The 13784-nt window shown below is 42.9% G+C and overlaps 2 protein-coding genes across 6 annotated transcripts in view; one reads left to right on the top strand and one right to left on the bottom strand.

Annotated features, from left to right (window-relative positions):
* Positions 1–13784, top strand: part of LOC126479202 (uncharacterized) — a 687919-nt gene that overhangs the window by 435859 nt on the left and 238276 nt on the right. Inside the window, exon 1 of one of the 5 annotated variants that reach the window (XM_050103766.1) lies at positions 6114–6194. The exons of the other annotated variants lie outside the window; for them this stretch is intronic. The gene's annotated coding sequence lies outside the window, so the exon portion shown is untranslated. Of the gene's footprint in view, positions 1–6113; positions 6195–13784 lie in introns of those variants that run through there. 5 annotated transcript variants of the gene reach the window in all.
* The window catches only part of LOC126420542 (protein PRRC2A-like), a 116516-nt gene that overhangs the window by 97389 nt on the left and 5343 nt on the right, over positions 1–13784 (bottom strand). The window lies entirely within an intron of this gene.

A 13784-nucleotide genomic window follows, 5' to 3' on the forward strand; every position in this document is an offset into this window, starting at 1 on the left:
TTCGCGCTTTACGTAATTGTTTACGAGCTGCCTCAAGAATCACTGTTCACGTACACAGTGTAACGTTTGATCTTGCAGGTTTCCCAGTCCACGTTCTGGGGAGCAATGAAAAGTGCTAAATAGCTCAGAACACGCTTTTGCTAATGTGTGATTAACAGACCGCGGAATTTTGTTCGTTAATTTCATCGGAAGTTCTTCGAGATTCTACATTTCACGCACACATCGGATATTAAACGAGAAGCGGAAATTACATTTATATCAGGGATCAGTGAAACGCCTTAGTAACAACAGTATCTCTCTCTCTTTTTGTTTCTGTTGATGCAACTGCAGTGACATATCCAAGGGGGGAGGGTGAACTGCTGGGCTGCAGACCACCCCATGCCTCCTTCGGGCCCCTCGCGACAGAGACGTGATCTCCGACCCACACCCCTAAAAAAAAAAAAAAAGTATCATGGTGACATGGCTTTCTTACTTGACAAGTTCTTATGATCGCTGATCATCTGCCGAGCGTGTATTTGCTTAAGGCTAAGTAAGTATCAAGGCAGTATATTCTGTCCGCGGTCTCCTCTAATATAGACGGCCGTGCTCTGCCCCTTATTGTTTCTCAGCTCCATATCGGTGGTAGTCGATAGTTTTCGACTGCTGTCAACCACAGCACTATAATGTTTATTGCATTACACTATATTTTATTTAATTTCATGTGTTATACCCAATTACTATCTTTCCTAACCACAGTATTAAATGCTTCAACCATGTATTTTTTATTTCAAATATCTCTGAGCATTTTCGTATATAAGTCCGCAGACCTCGGAGTAGTTACTGCTACTGAAAATATCAGCAATCAAATGAGTTGTTATCAGAGTCACAACAGGCTTAATTTAACTACGTTATATGTATTTTTTAAAAAAATGAGTCCAATCCAAGCTCATGTAGAGGTCGTAGACGATAAAATTCACGAGCTGTTGTAAAATTTAATAGTAGAGCATCTTAATGAAAACGTCAGCAGCAGCAGTTCGGGAAGTTAAAATGATGTTCTTCTGATATTTTTAATGATTCAAGGTTTTCTTAAGCACAAATGTTATGTATCACGGAAGTGCATACTCGGGACGGTTTGTAATGTACTCCCCAGGTATTGTGTTTATTATGTCTCTAAAAAGGAACAATAATTACATTTTTCCTTATGTCATTTTACTCAGAAGTTTACGTAAATGTTATGGACATTAGTGATTCTTCTTGAAAAAAAGTGTAGTATTAAGAAGAGGGAAAAGAAATTAAATCTATATTTTCTAAGAAATACTTTTCAGTTGGTGTGTCATAACAATTTAAAGCGAAGAACTATAAATATGTGTGTATACCATAATTATCTACATTCATTTGTGGGTAAGTTGTACTTTTTCAGATTTGTAAGCTGAAAAGGCATGGTATTTGGCAATTTAAAGAGAATTCTGGGTGATAGTATAAAAATATATGACTTTTTTTAGCTCGCACCACTATAAAATAACAGACAGCAAAAGGGCTAAGAAAGTACCGTCTCCATGATACAATATTTTTATATCTTCAGCATTCTCCGCCTCCCCCCCCTCCCCCTCGCCCCCATGACCAAAATTGTGGATCCGCCCCAGTGCAACTTTGATTAGTACTATGTCCATTTTTAACATTAATAGCGCTTCTGGAAGCCCTTATCTACGGTTAAGAGAGTCCAAGAGGAAAATTACTAGTCAGACCCTTTTATTGTTATTATTATTATTATTATTGTTGTTGTTGTTGTTTGGATCTGCTCAAAGCGTTGCGAGCTTGCACTCCTCATCAGATGCAACAAACAATATATTGCGTTTACAGGTTACCAACAAGAACGCTTGATATCTATTTGGTGTTAGGTTATTGCAAGCACATCGATCAAGAAATTAGTCACGTCCCGGAGACACGACGCTAATGCCGTGTAAAAGGCCTTGCTAACAGCCTAAATTCACCGAAGCAGTGTGTCCACAAGTTTCTTCAGGTATACCATATCCAATTAAAGCTACTAGTTGATGAATAGAAATCCTTACAGCTACCAAACTGCGGCGGTGATTGCTACGTTTCACCCGCTATTCTAAATAGTCCCAGACGTCTGTGGATAAAAACTGTTGTTCCACTATAACTTGCTGGAAACTTAAGTCCAAACGGTGGAGAAAGGTGAGAGTATAACACCTAAAACAGGACCTCGCCTAGTAACGTACTACAATGTGCAATCCAATCGCTTAGCAAAGGACAGCTTTTGCTTTTTACCTATCACAGTGGAATAAGTAACTAACTAAACAAATCATAAGAAATTCTTAATTCGAAAAACTGTTTCCAGGATTGAAATATTACATTGCGTTAAGAAGGATAATCACGGAGAGAATATCAAAAATGTCCAAATGTGTGTGAAATGTTATGGGACTTAACTGCTAAGGTCATCAGTCTCTAAGCTTACATACTACTTAACCTAAATTATCCTACAGACAAACACACACACCCATGCCCGAGGGAGGACTCGAACCTCCGCCGGAACCAGCCGCACAGTCTAGGACTGGAGCGCCTTGACCGCTCGGCTAATCCGGCGCGGCGGAGAGAATATAAAAATCTGTCTCTGTACTACAGGGGAATGCTGGGACCGATACTTATAAGGTTCATGGCAGACGCTTCTCCCAATCTCCACCAACAGAGCTAATGCTCCATCTCTAATGACGTCAAATCGAGAGGTCGTTAACCCTTAACCTTGGCTCTTATCAAAGAGCTATCAACAAGTTGTGTAAACTGGCCGTAAACGTGCGGTACCAGGCTCACTACGTAAGATGATGAATGAAATCGTTTTCGTACGTGAGAAGAGCATCCTGCTTGTGTCCCGCTGGCGGCTCTCACTGCCACATTCAGTTGTTGACAATACGCTGCCTGCACACCCTGCGTCTAGTGTGGACCGATAAGCGGAAGCTGGCAGTAAAGACGTCCGCCGACGGCTGGCAGCAGACCGAAAGAAAGGTCAAACGCCGCCATGCGCCACGCGGCGGCGATACCGCTGAATGGAACTGCTGTGGGCCAGCCAGCCGCTGCGCAAACGACCGCCCGTCTGCCCCACTGGTAAGGCCCGCATTACTCCTTAAAATACCTTCGTCACACATCTTTTACAAAATATGTCCTGAAATATTTTGATTGTGAACTGTGGTACTTTTACTGTACCCCTTATAAAATTTAGAGCGTGGTCCTAGCTTCTATAAACGATTTGTCAAAGAACTCTGACAGTATGATACGGGCGTAAGGAGACCCTTGCTTCAAAATTCGTTCGTTTCATTTATTAGCACTGGAGACCGTGCGTACTTATTTCATACGCCTTTGGCATTCATTTGCGAAAAAAGATGAAATATGCGCTGGATTTCCCGTCGACAAGGATAGTAGAGACGGAGGACGAGCTCATATTGGGAAAGGATGCAGTTGTTGAAACGTCTGGGAAGATAAAAATTTTGTGCCGGATTGGTACTCGAACCTGGGACTTTTACCTTGCACGAGCAAGTGCGCTACTCAGCTATCCAAGAACGATCATAGCTATACTTCCACCAGTACGTCATGTCACCGGGATTCTGTATTATTGTTGTTGAGGTTTTCAGTCCGAATGCAAGTTCGGTACCGATCTTTGCGATGGTCTACCCTGTGCAAACCTCTTCATCTCTGTATTCCTGCTGCACACTACATTCATTTGAAACTGCTTGCTGGGATCAAGCCTTGATTCCCGCTACAGTTTTAATCCTATCTACACTTCCCTACGTTACAAAATTGACTATTTCTCGATGCCTCAATGAACTGGTAAACAAGTGTACGTGAGCAGACATGTGTTTCGAGAGGCAGTTTCTTTATTTTCAGTCTAAAACTTACCTATCGTATGCTTTATGAACTAGCTGACGCAACAATAATGTAAAAGACAGCGAAGTGGAACTCAACGTGTAGGAAATGATGGAATGACTTCGTTGACATCTTTTTCATAGTTACAGCCGACCACTTTTCAAAGAGATATACGAAAACCTGTAATTAGTGGCAACTCCCGAAATACTTCTACTTTCGGCATTCTTGTACTCGACTGTTTCGTCACGAACTGTCGCGTGTGGCGATGTAGGAAAAAATGGTTCAAATGGCTCTGAGCACTATGGGACTTAACTTCTGAGGTCATCAGTCCCCTAGAACTTAGAACTACTTAAACCTAAGTAACCTAAGGACATCACACACATCCATGCACGAGGCAGGATTCGAACCTGCGACCGTAGCGGTCGCGCGGTTCGAGACTGTAGCGCCCAGAACCGCTCGGCTACCCCGGCCGGCGTGGTGTAGGAACCTGGACTCTTATTCGAAAGTACATTTCAGGACCCCAACTGATCAGACTTCGGTTTTCCTTGATTTCCGTAAATATAATGCCGGGATCGGTCCTTTGAAAGGGTACGGTCGATTTCCCTTCCCCGTCCTTGCCAAATCTGAGTTTATGCGCCGTATCGTCGTCGATGAGACGTTAAACTTTTCTCCGATATTCGCATTCTTGACTGAGGCACGTACACTGAAGTACCGACCAGCGATTTTGTTGTCACTCGTCCACTTTCGGTAGACGGCAGCATGTGACATCCTACGAGCCACGTACTGTGATTTAAGTCGACTCTTTGTAGCTCTTTATGTACTCTCCGTGTCGCAGCCCGTTCCCTCCGCGACTTTGCTCTAGTCCATGACAGACGTGTTCCGATCCTGATGTGTTTGAAACGCGTAGGTCCGAGCGCGGGCAGTGTGGCAGCGGTGCGGCCGCTAGAGGCACTGCTCTCTATTGAGTCGGCCATTAATGTTATTCGCAACAGCCGAATCAATTGCCTTGATTGTCCTTGACACGGACATTTGCTTGCGCGTCATTGGCCGCTTAGTGGCTCACGCATCCAAACAGCGACAGACGCACCAGCGGACGCGCGCGGCCCAGCCAACTGCGTAGTAAGTCCCAAGTACAGCATCGCCCGATCTTGCTATGTTATTCCTCGAATTACTCGTTACTAGAGGCAAATTGTGTAGGCTGAATGTTACCAACAGCAGAAACTGCTCACCAAAAGGCGCCAGTGTAGCTCACATAGAAAACCAACTTTACCCCTTTCATTCATCATCCGACGGAGAGAAATTTGATATTGGAGGTTTACGGCCATTTTACGCAATCGCTTGATAGTTCTTGATAAGAGCCAGTGTTAAAGTTTAACGGCCCGCCAACATCGACATCATTAGAGGCAGAGCATTAGCTTAGTTGATGGATATTGGGAGACCATGATAACCAAGTTTTTGGCGAAGACACTTGCCGCGTAAATTCAATTCTTTCGACGATTTCCCCCATCGTCTTCGTCGACTGTCAAAACTGTTTCAAATGGTTCAAATGGCTCTGAGCACTATGGGACTTAACTTCTGAGGTCATCAGTCCCCTAGAACTTAGAACTACTTAAACCTAACTGCTGGCCGGAGTGGCCGTGCGGTTCTAGGCGCTACAGTCTGGAGCTGAGCGACCGCTACGGTCGCAGGTTCGAATCCTGCCTCGGGCATGGATGTGTGTGATGTCCTTAGGTTAGTTAGGTTTAATTAGTTCTAAGTTCTAGGTGACTGATGACCTCAGAAGTTAAGTCGCATAGTGCTCAGAGCCATTTGAACCATTTTTTAAACCTAACTAACCTAAGGACATCACACACATCCATGCCCGAGGCAGGATTCGAACCTGCGACCGCAGCACTCGCGCGGCTCCAGACTGTAGCGCCTAGAACCGCTCGGCCTCAAAACTGTTTCGATGGTGGCCTTACATAGCCCGTAAACGTTTTCTGATTGGTCGGTAACTACATAATGCTGTCGCAGATGGTGTCGACGTCTGCGCTGGTACCGCCACCGCTCGCGTAGTAACGTAAACATTGCGACGAATATCTCTGTCTCTTCTACACATCGAGACCTCGCTTCCATGCAATACTGAGATTATATCCGCTGTTACGGTTGAAGTCCTCTCTCATTTTTATTTCTACAGCCGCCTTAATTACAGAATCACAGCATGTAGGAGCCTGGGACCAAACTTTTGTTTCTTCAAACAATATTTTGTGTTTGTTCGCAGGTTGTCCTCAGCGACTGCAGATTTCTCGAGTACTAGATGTTTAATATACCGTTGATGTTCTGCACAGCGGCCGGGAACGGTAAGGATGGACTGTCCGATATAATTCCTTCCGCACTCGCAAAGGCTATTATAAATTCCGGTATCCTGAGGCCTAGTCTGTCCTTAACAAGGAGTAGTATCTGCTTTATCTTTTTAGGAGGTCGGAAAACAGGTCTTATACCTCGTCTTCATAGGGCTCTGTCTATTTTGCTGGATGTAACGCCGCACAAAGGCAAGAATACAACCGGTGGTCATCAAGTGAATGTTAAACATTATCACGTCTCATTTTTTTGGAGAAGACAGACTTCATATCACTTGAACAGTAGCCGTTCTTTCGGAGCATGCACTTCAGATTACTAATTTTGGAATCCAAGTGGTCCTCAGTAGAGGCAGTTTTTGCTCTGTGTCCCAATTATTTAAAACAGCTCTCTCCTGGACTGGGTGATAAATACTCTAGCCCCTTAGATACAAATCAGTATGCGCCGGATTGCTATACACTGAGTATAAGTCAGAGGGAACATTAGTTAACAAGGCAAATTTCAATGTTGGCACAATATGGTTACTATCAACAAACAACATTCTCTGAATGTAGCAACAGGAAAACGAAGGCTAAACTGCCCTAACTTGCAAAACACGTCAGTCATGTAAAATGTTCATATGACAATAATGTTTTGTAAGAGCCATATAATAATGTAATAATGGCGTTGCATGAACGACACTTGTAAGTAGTAATTACGGTAATCGAGCTTATTATTCACTGAAGAGATGTCTGGGTTACAAACATATTTGTTGTCATCTTAGACATCGAGTGCACAAAAATATTGAGGTCAAACTATTGTATCTATAGTTCAAGAAACTACTATACAATTGTAAAAACAGGGCAGGCAGTAAAATACATATTTAATAAGACACATACATTACAAATCAATAAGACATGAATGTAGCCAACATAGACATAGGGCTACAACTGACGTGAAAATAAGTCCTCGGGCTACCAATAACATAAAACCTAGATCACAGGCTACAGCTGTAACACACAGTGAATGTAACTGATCATAAATTGCAACATCAGTATCCACATAACATTAATGATGACAACAGGAGTATCTAAGTGATAATAGATGCAGAAATATCATTTCTACGTCATTGTGTCAATTATATAAACAACTGACACCTACAGAATAAAATTGTATACAAATGGAAAGACGAGCTGGTCAATAACAAAGACTTATACGGAAGCGTCACAGAGCACTCTTTACCAGCGATTGTGCTATAGGTCTTCTTCTGTTTTTACTCTGGGATATTGGACTCTTTGGTCTTCTGACATTACATAGACCTGAGATGGCAGTCGCCTATTAACTGCGAGGAGGCTATCTGCAACTTACAGAAATATTTCAAGATATTGAAAAAAAAATCTGGTTATGTCGCATTCCACGTCTTGTCATTGTTACGTTGGGTATGCGAAAGTGTCTTCTGTGAGATATATAAATTTTTAAACGAACATATGGTACAATTTTACTTTCATCTTGAAGAATCAAGTAGCCAAGACCGATAGCAATTCATTCCATTCCTATGACCGGTTTCGACGGATTTAAACTGTCATCATTGGAGCTTGAAACATTGCTAGTTTTACATGCTTGTTTCAATACTGAAAGTCACACAGCGATGTTGCGTCAAACAAAACGTGGCCGGGAGCACCCGCTTGACACAAATAAAACATGTCGTGCTGATGCCCCATCATACACCACAGCAGCCAGTTCTCGCTACTTTCGTGTCAGCTTGTCACAAATAAAATAACACACAATTACAAAACCCAACATGTTGTGCTGAGGTCCCAGCACACACCACAATAACGAGTTCTCGCTGTTGTGGTGTATGCTGGGACATAAGCACAACATGTTGTATGTTTTAATTGTGTGTTATTTTATTTGTGTCAAGCAGGTATTCCCTGCCACGTTTTATTTGACGCAACATCACTGTGTGACTTTCAGTATTGTAACAAGCATGTACAAGTAATAATGTTTCAAGCTCCGATGATGACAGTTTAGATCTGTCGAAACTGGCCGTGAAAAAAAAAAAAAAACCAAGTGATAGCGATTTGTCTAACTTGATTCTTCAAGAATAATATAATTTTCAGATCACCCCCATGTTGACGCAATCTCAAACGTCTATGTTACAATTTTATAAGTACTGCATACGATGTAGATGTTCAGAAGTACAAATTTTGTATTTTGACTTTTTGGTCTGCGTATATTACATAAAGATTTTTATGTTTGTTCAGTCTTCCAGCTGATGATTATTGAAGTAACCGAAACTGGTCAAGAATAGATACAATATGTACAGCTGATGGAAAATAAAAACCCTTTTCTGTGAATATCTCACAGCTGTTGCTGTCATTATACGGAGATATCTTTAACAACTAATTACTACATATTCGTTTTTCCCTGTAGTGATACTGTTAAATGCGTAAGCGTGCTTTACACAAAAGGAGAATTCCGAGAAGACGCTGTTTTCTTTTAACTGACGTACCCAGTTACATGATGAGATTACACAGTAAGGACGCACTGGGAAACCATGCCAAGGAACGTTCTGAACGATCCCGGTATACCGCGATCTTGCCGACCGTGTTCTCCTACCTGAGCTACTGACAAAGAATATATATAGAAACTTGGCTTACGCAAACGGTTATAGTGGTGCTAGTATTTTACTTTATCAGATTCTCATTTATGCGCTCTCCAGCAAGCGTCAAGCGTGTAATGACACTTGTATACATCCTCAAAGTGCAAGGCATCTGTATCAAGCTTATTAGAAGCACAACGTTAAAAAATCAAATGCTTTATTGTCATACATAAAAATTGCCTCGTTGTATAGAGAACAGGAAAATTACCTGTTGTACTGAAATGTAGGTAGCAAAACAAGAAGGGCATCCCTTGAGTTAAAATCAGAGTGGTCGTGTGCTACCTTTTCTTAGAAACACTGTAACTACTGTTACTTAAATGGCTTAATTGGAAGGCAGCTATAGGCGTGTCTCAACGCTAAAGATAGGTGGATACTGCGACTTTCTTGCTGAGGACCAGTGCGGTGGTAATGACGTCTTCTCTGGAAGCGGTAGTTTCACTCAGGTAGCCTCCGAGTTAATTACTCCATTTACGAGATTCCGTATTTGTCCTGATACTTCTTTCTCGTGGTAAGCATGCCCGTTCATAAAGATGTGTTGCCCACGTCCTCCCTAACCTCATGCTTGTGTCTGTTCTAGAGATGCAAGAGAATTTCCGCATGCGTAAATAGTGAAATAAGCAGGCTTGTTGCATCAGATTGTTGTGCAATGACACGAAAATAATTTTTCACGAGAGTCGCCTGTTTATTTGCCTTGTGGCTGCTACATCATAGCTCGAAATTAGCTATATGGTCTACTGCTTCATTACTGATGGAATTTTCTGGGTATCGGAAATCGATGTTCTGTCTTAGGAGCGGAGGAGGAAAATGCCATTTGGCGTTAACAGAAACGCAAGAGGATATCGCAGTATGTTCGATTCGTGGAGCTAATTCCCAAAGAGATCTGTTTAGGTTCTTACAGCTACTAAGAGGACAATCTAGTGACAACATTAGTGCGCTTTCCCACAAAGTAGTCTGTGTCCCTGCTTCTTGGTCCGCAGCTCGTGGTCGTGCGGTAGCGTTCTCGCTTCCCGCGCCCGGGTTCGATTCCCGGCGGGGTCAGGGATTTTCTCTGCCTCGTGATGAGTGGGTGTTGTGTGCTGTCCTTAGGTTAGTTAGGTTTAAGTAGTTCTAAGTTCTAGGGGAGTGATGACCAAATATGTTAAGTCCCATAGTGCTCAGAGCCATTTGAACCCGCTTCTTGGCCAGTGACGGTGCCTATTGGAAATAGAGAAGTTTGACTTTTAGTACAAACAGTGTTTCGTTTCTACTATCGTGGGACACTATTTGTCTTATGTTCACGTGGCTTTCATTTCGCATGCAGTATGTGGGAGGAACCAATAAGATGACCATAAGTAAGGAGAGTAAGGAAATGTGTTTCATCCGAAACACTTGTTCGACCGATTCTTGAGTATTGCTCATCAGTCTGCGACGCTTACCAGATTGAATTAATAGAAGACATAGAGAAGATCCAACGAAGAGCGGGGTGTTTCGTTAACGGAATCACTTAGTCGGCGGGAGAACCTAACGGAGATGGTCAACAAACGCCAGTGGCAGATGCTACAAGGGATTTACTGTTTAAATTTTGGAAAAAAAAAACCTAGAAAAAATTGATTTTTTCATCCGTGACTCACAATTTGTTTGCAAAAAAATCCGGAATACAAAAAAATCTCGCTTTAAAGGGTAAGTGGAAATGGCGTGAGGCTAGGGCCTCCCGTCGGGTAGAGCGTTCACCCGGTGCAAGTCTTTGGAGTTGACGCCACTTCGGCGACTTGCGTGTCGATGGCGATGAAGTGATGATGATAAGGACAACACAACACCCAGTCCCTGAGCGGAGAAAATCTCCGACCCAGCCGGGAATCGAACCCGGGCCGTTAGGTATGAGATTCCATCGCGCTGACCACTCAGCTACCAGGGGCGGACGCTTTAAAGGGTTAAGTATGTCGAAATAAGCACACGAAAATAATTGTGCTACACACACGAAAAGAATTGTATGATTCAAGTTTCTTTAACCTTGATATACGTAATTTAGATGTGGTTTCATTAAAAATGTATTTACTGAAAATACGAATAATAAATAGATACATATTTAACACATTACTTACCAACTGCGTTTCCACTGACTGAATGAACTGCGAAGGCTGACAGGCGCTGTGCACACAACTAAAACTCACCCGCGTGTTACAAACGGAAGCACGAAACGAACTAGTGGGGGGACAGGAAGGGCAGTCACTGGCATTGGATGAAACATTAATTGGTGCTCCAAGGCATATCCTGACCAATCAATTGGAGGGGAAAGGGGGGCGAAAAGGGGGAGGGGGACATGCAGAAGCATACTGTTTAGATGGTAGCATAGTGACGGACATGGAAGCCACGTGGCTGAGTGTTTTCGGGCTTGCATTAAGGCGTGTCTTTGGTTCAACGGTTGATCACGTCCTGCTGGCCCGCCATCGACGTTTTAAGAAACATATTTCCTAACTTTCGAATTGTTACCAATGGCTAAAAGTCGGGACATTTGGCATTTCACGTAAAGTTTGTGCGACGTGTCCAGCCGCGGATTCAAGGATCAGTTCTGGTGAGGGTCACGTTTTGTTCGTCATTCAGTGCTATTTTCTGAATGTTTTATCTTTGGTGTCTCCTTTTTTGGGGAGGGGGGGGGGATGATAGCGATGCCTAAACCTCCTCCAGACTATTTTTGCCTCTGTTCAGTGTATAAGTTACTACCATTATCCACGTTCATAACGTATGTCTCTCATCATCTCCACCCCTTCCCCAATCCTTTAATCTTTCCCTTCAAGTGTAACTTGCCGTTGTCCCAAGTTCTAAGATGCCATAACTGCCTACAATGTTTATTTTGATAAGAATAACAGTAAATTATATAAATTGGTGTTATACAGGGTGATTCAAAAAGAATACCACAACTTTAAAAATGTGTATTTAATGAAAGAAACATAATATAACCTTCTGTTATACATCGTATTTAAAAAGGTTTTTGTCACTCAAAAACAAGTTCAGAGATGTTCAATATGGCCCCCTCCAGACACTCGAGCAATATCAACCCGATACTCCAACTCGTTCCACACTCTCTGTAGCATATCAGGCGTAACAGTTTGGATAGCTGCTGTTATTTCTCGTTTCAAATCATCAATGGTGGCTGGGAGAGATGGCCGAAACACCATATCCTTAACATACCCCCATAAGAAAAAATCGCAGGGGGTAAGATCAGGGCTTCTTGGACGCCAGTGATGAAGTGCTCTGTCACGGGCTGCCTGGCGGCCGATCCATCGCCTCGGGTAGTTGACGTTCAGGTTTCATAACTAACCTTTTTCGTAGGACTCTCCATACAGTTGATTGTGGAATTTGCAGCTCTCTGCTAGCTCTGCGAGTCGATTTTCCTGGGCTGCGAACAAATGCTTGCTGGATGCGTGCTACATTTTCATCACTCGTTCTCGGCCGTCTCTGTAAACTGTTTATACCAACGTTTAATACACCACCTATCAGGAGGTTTAACACCATACTTCGTTCGAAATGCACGCTGAACAACTGTCGTCGATTCACTTCTGCCGTACTCAATAACACAAAAAGCTTTCTGTTGAGCGGTCGCCATCTTAGCATCAACTGACGCTGACGCCTAGTCAACAGCGCCTCAAGCGAACAAATGTACAACTAAATGAAACTTTATAGCTCCCTTAATTCGCCGACAGATAGTGCTTAGCTCTGCCTTTTGTCGTTGCAGAGTTTTAAATTCCTAAAGTTGTGGTATTCTTTTTGAATCATCCTGTATAATAAGTTATTGGCTTCAGAACATCGCTATAGCATAACTTTAGAGAGATACAGCATTCCACAAGCCCTCGTCACAACATTTGATGCACTCATGTCTTGTGCAATTGATCCAAGAACCATAGTAGCAGCAAACTTTCATAACTTTGGTAACATCATAATTTACACGATATAAAATCGAACTGTACAATCAGAATTGTCGGCACTTTAAGCATCGCAACGATTAAAAAATTAAATCTGATACGATATTGTTAGCTGAGAAATCCCACATGATGAGTTCAGCCTCCTACCTGGAAATTTGTTCCTGCTGGCTGCTTTCCTGCCGGATATGTGCAGTGTAGGTAAGCGTAATGAATGAGCGTTTAGTGCACTGTTATGTTCGAGTTATACGTAGATGATAGGAGTAGGAAGACGGGGAAACTGGTTGAGGTCGCGTAGCGTACTCCTCTCGAATAACACCAAGCGTTCGGCTGAGCTTAACGTCGTCATATGATATAGACAATTCACCATCAACATTGTCACATGCCCTCACTTCATCAGACACTGGAGAGAGGTATAAAATTTCATCCACTACAATGAAGCAAAGACTGGTGATAACTTGACGCTACCACCCCTTCAAATTTTCAAATGTTTGTGGAATCTTATGGGACTTAACTGCTAATGTCATCAGTCCCTAAGCTTACACACTACTTAACCTAAATTATCCTAAGGACAAACACACACACCCATGCCCGAGGGAGGACTCGAACCTCCGCCGGGATCAGCCGCACAGTCCATGACTACCACCCCTTCACTCCTTGAAGGCCAAACACTGAAAGTTTCGTCCACCACCAGGATACGAACTGGCATACTTCAGAGTCGAACGCCACTGCTACCTCGGCTATGGAGGCGGTTAGCGCTACCATTTACAGATCTGCAGGCTGTAGATATACTAGCCTGTAAATGTGGTGAATGCTGACTCTTTCAGCCTTCTCCGTGTACATTTAGGAAAAGTCTGCCTTTCTGTTCTTATTTTCTTAGTGGGTGTATTCCCCAGTCTTTCCTTATTCCACTTACTGGTCTCGGGAACATGCAGAATTTATTGTTAGCAATGGCCGTCATTAGCTGGCTAGGTTGTGTTCTGTAGCCACTCAAGCTGTGAGTTCATTCTCGTTTTCTAGCCCTCACCTAAGCAACTAAAAAGTGGAATTCCGTG

The sequence above is a fragment of the Schistocerca serialis genome, chromosome 1, assembly GCF_023864345.2.
Source record: "Schistocerca serialis cubense isolate TAMUIC-IGC-003099 chromosome 1, iqSchSeri2.2, whole genome shotgun sequence".
NCBI classification, from domain to species: domain Eukaryota; kingdom Metazoa; phylum Arthropoda; class Insecta; order Orthoptera; family Acrididae; genus Schistocerca; species Schistocerca serialis.